The sequence below is a fragment of the Tripterygium wilfordii genome, chromosome 8 (assembly GCF_013401445.1).
Source record: "Tripterygium wilfordii isolate XIE 37 chromosome 8, ASM1340144v1, whole genome shotgun sequence".
NCBI classification, from domain to species: Eukaryota; Viridiplantae; Streptophyta; class Magnoliopsida; order Celastrales; family Celastraceae; genus Tripterygium; species Tripterygium wilfordii.
In genome coordinates, this window is record NC_052239.1 from 8,117,827 (window position 1) to 8,121,761 (window position 3,935).

The 3,935-nt window shown below is 49.5% G+C and overlaps 1 non-coding gene across 1 annotated transcript; it reads right to left on the bottom strand.

The window, feature by feature from the left end:
* Window positions 1-2,994: 2,994 nt before the first annotated feature.
* LOC120004661 lies at window positions 2,995-3,150 on the bottom strand. The gene has a single exon (XR_005469590.1). It is a non-coding gene; the product is annotated as a 5.8S ribosomal RNA (ribosomal RNA).
* Window positions 3,151-3,935: the final 785 nt, after the last annotated feature.

A 3,935-nucleotide genomic window follows, 5' to 3' on the forward strand; every position in this document is an offset into this window, starting at 1 on the left:
TTCTTAGGGACTTGGTGGCACGCCATGCCACAAAATTATATTCTTAGGGACTTGGTGGCACCCCATGCCTTGGTGTATTTTTTTGGACTCGGTGGCACACAATGCCTTGTTGTATTTTTTGGGACTTGGTGTCACATCATGCCTTCATGACTTATTGAGATTTTTAGTGACTTGGCCTTGGTTACAAGCAAGTAATGCTTTGGTGACGCATGACTTGATAATCCCTAACCTCAGTCCGATTTATTTGACAAGCGAGATAAGTATATGGTGGAGGGAGGGACACATTTGATTTGGAATAAGTGGAGAGGGACGAATCGGAGCGACATAGGGCTGAATCTCAGTGGATCGTGGCAGCTAAGCCACTCTACCACTTACAATACCCCGTCATGTATTTAAGTCGTCTGCCAAGGATTCTATCCGTCGCTCGATGGGAATTGTACTTCACGGCGGTCCCCGCGACTCATCCGTAGCGAGGACTTAGCCAACGGCACGTGCCTTTGGGCATTGCTTCTTGCCCGAATTCTGACTTAGAGGCATTTAGTCATAATCCAGCGCACGATAGCTTCGCGCCACTAGTTTGAATTACTATTATGATGCTGTCATTAGGGTAAAACTAACCTGTCTCACGACGATCTAAACCCAGCTCACGTTCCCTATCGGTGGCTGAACAATCCAACACTGGTGAATTCTACTTTACAATGATAGGAAGAACCGACATCGAAGGATCAAAAAGCAACGTCGCTACGAACGCTTGGCCAACACAAGCCAGTTATCCCTATGGTAACTTTTCTGACACCTCTAGCTTTAAATTTCGAAGGTCTAAAGGATCGATAGGCCATGCTTTCACGGTTCGTATTCCTACTGGAAATCAGAATCAAACGAGCTTTCACCCTTTTGTTCCACATGAGATTTTTGTTCTCGTTGAGCTCATCTTAGGACACATGCGTTATCTTTTAACAGATGTGCCACCCCAACAAAACTCCCCACCTGACAATGTCTTCCTCCAGGATCAGCCCACCGAGGGCGGGGCTTGGGTCTAAAAAGAGGGGCAATGCCCCGCCTCCGATTCACGAAATAAGTAAAATAACATTAAAAGTAGCAGTATTTCAGATTTGCCGTTTTTGGCTCCCACTTATGCTACACCTCTCGAGTCATTTCACAAAGTCGAACTAGAGTCAAGCTCAATAGGGTCTTCTTTCCTCACTGATTCTGCCAAGCCCATTCCTTTGGCTGTGGTTTCGCTGGATAGTAGATAGGGACAGTGGGAATCTCGTTAATCCATTTATGCGCGTCACTAATTAGATGACGATGCATTTGGCTACCTTAAGAGAGTCATAAATACTCCCGCCATTTACCCACGCTTGGTTGAATTTCTTCACATTGACACTCAGAGCACTGGGTAGAAATCACATTAAGTGAGCATCTGCAGGGACTATGGCAATGCTTTGTTTTAATTAAACAGTAGGATTCCCTTTGTCTGTACCAGTTTTGAGTCGACCGTTCGATGCCCGGAGCAGCTCTAGCAGTCTATCGAGAGCCAGCGGGTTCGACACTGGGACCCCCGTGCCCATCCCTCAGAGCCAATCTTTTTCCCGAGGTTACGGATCAATTTTACCGACTTCCCTTGCCTACATTGTTCCATTGACCAGAGGCTATTCACCTTGGAGACCTGATACGGTTATGAGTGTAATCGGGCATGGGAAGCACTCTGTCCTCCTGATTTTCAAGGGCCGTCGGGAATGCATCGCACACCATGCGACGTGCGGTGCTCTTTTGGCCACTGGACCTTAACTCCGACTGAGTCGTTTCCAGGGTTGGCTTTACCCGATAGAACTCGAGCCTGGCTCCAGCTATCCTGAGGGAAACTTCAGAGGGAACCAGCTACTAGATGATTTGATTAGTCTTTCACCCCTATACCCAAGTCAGACGAACGATTTGCACGTCAGTATCGCTTCGGGCCTCCACCGGAGTTTCCTCTGGCTTTGCCCCACTCAGGCATAGTTCACCATCTTTTGGGTCTCGACAGGTATACTCTCACTCGATCCCTTCTCAAAAGTTCAAGGTAAGTCGACGGTGCAGCCCCCAAAAGGGATTCTGCCAATTAGCTTCCTTACGCCATAAAGGTTTTCTCGCCCGTTGACTTGCACACATGTTAGACTCCTTGGTCTGTGTTTCAAGACAGGTCGAATGGGGAGCCCGTAGGCCGACGACGGGAGCACGCAAGTATCGAGGCATGATGTGATGGCGCGCACCGCCATCCACGATCGTAAGGACGACATTCCACGGGCGTATCAAAGGCCCGTGCTTTGGATGCCGTCGCAATCCTCAGCGGTCCACGTCCAGAGTCGATCGGCGGATCGACTTTCACCGTTCCACATCAGACCGGGGTGAATTGTCGGCCCCCATCCGCTTTCCTCCCGACAATTTCAAGAACTCTTTGACTCTCTGTTCAAAGTCCTTTTCATCTTTCCCTAGCGGTACTTGTTCGCTATCGGTCTCTCACCCGTAGTTAGCCTTCGATAGAATTTATCGCCTGATTTGGGCTGCATTCCTAGACAACCCGACTCATCGACAGTGCCTTGTGGTGTGACAGGGTCACGGTATGACAAGGCTCTCAACCTCTTCGACGCCCCCTTCCAGGGGACTTGGGCCCGGTCCGCCGCTGAGGACGTTTCTCCATACTATAATTCGGACGTCGAGGGCGACCGATTCTCAAGCTGGCCTCTTCCCAGTTCGCTCGCCAGCAAGTGTTCCCGCCTGACCTGGTGTCTTTTTGTGAGGACGCTTGAGTCATGGTCTTTTGCTCCTCGTCGACGAGGCTTGCCCACATCGATTTTTAAGGAGTTAGTGCTTCCAACCATCGAGTGCCATGGCTACCATCGCCAAGGGGCTATTTTTTGGACCAATCGTGAGAGGGAGCACACGGGAGGCCAATATCCGCCACCCCTAACTATTCCCTATGCAGAGGGTAAGGGGATTATTGGCGACATTGCGTGATACCCAGGCAGGCGTGCCCTCAACCTGACGACTTCGGGCGCAACTTGCGTTCAAAAACTCGATGATTTACGGGATTCTGCAATTCATACCAAGTATCGCATTTTGCTACATTATTCATCGATGCGAGAGCCTAGATATCCGTTGCCAAGAGTCGTTTCATATATAATATGGACGATGACGCAACCCCCTACGACACTGTTTCCAAGCGCAGGGAGCTGTAGTTTCCCACATACCTCCCCTTGGACTTTGAGCCATCGGCCAAGAAGGCCCATCGCCCGCATCAGTTTTCACTTGTTCGTGGGTCGTTATGCCTTATAGGTTTTGACAATGATCCTTCCGTAGGTTCACCTACGGAACCCTTGTTACTACTTCTCCTTCCTTTAAATGATAAGGTTCAATGGACTTCCCACGACGTCGCTAGTGGTAAACCACCCACGTCGCCGTGATCCGAACACTTCACCGGACCATTCAATCGGTAGGAGCGACGGGTGGTGTGTACAAAGGGCAGGGACGTAGTCAACGCGAGTTGATGACTCGCGCTTAATAGGAATTCCTCGTTGAAGACCAACAATTGCAATGATCTATCCCCATCACAATGAAATTTCAAAGATTACCTAGGCCTGTCGGCCAAGGCTATAGACTCGTTGAATACATCAATGTAGCGCGCGTGTGGCCTAGAACATCTAAGGGCATCATAGACCTGTTATTGCCTCAAACTTCCTCGACCTAAGCAGCCGCAATCCCTCTAAGAAGCTAGTCGCGGAGGGATGCCTTCACGTAGCTAGTTAGCAGGCTTAAGTCTCGTTCGTTAATGAAATTAACCAGACAACTCGCTCCACCAACTAAGAACGGCCATGCACCACAACCCATAGAATCAAGAAAGAGCTCTCAGTGTGTCCTTGGCCCGGGCCGTTCTAGTTTCTTGTGTTCTTGTTTTC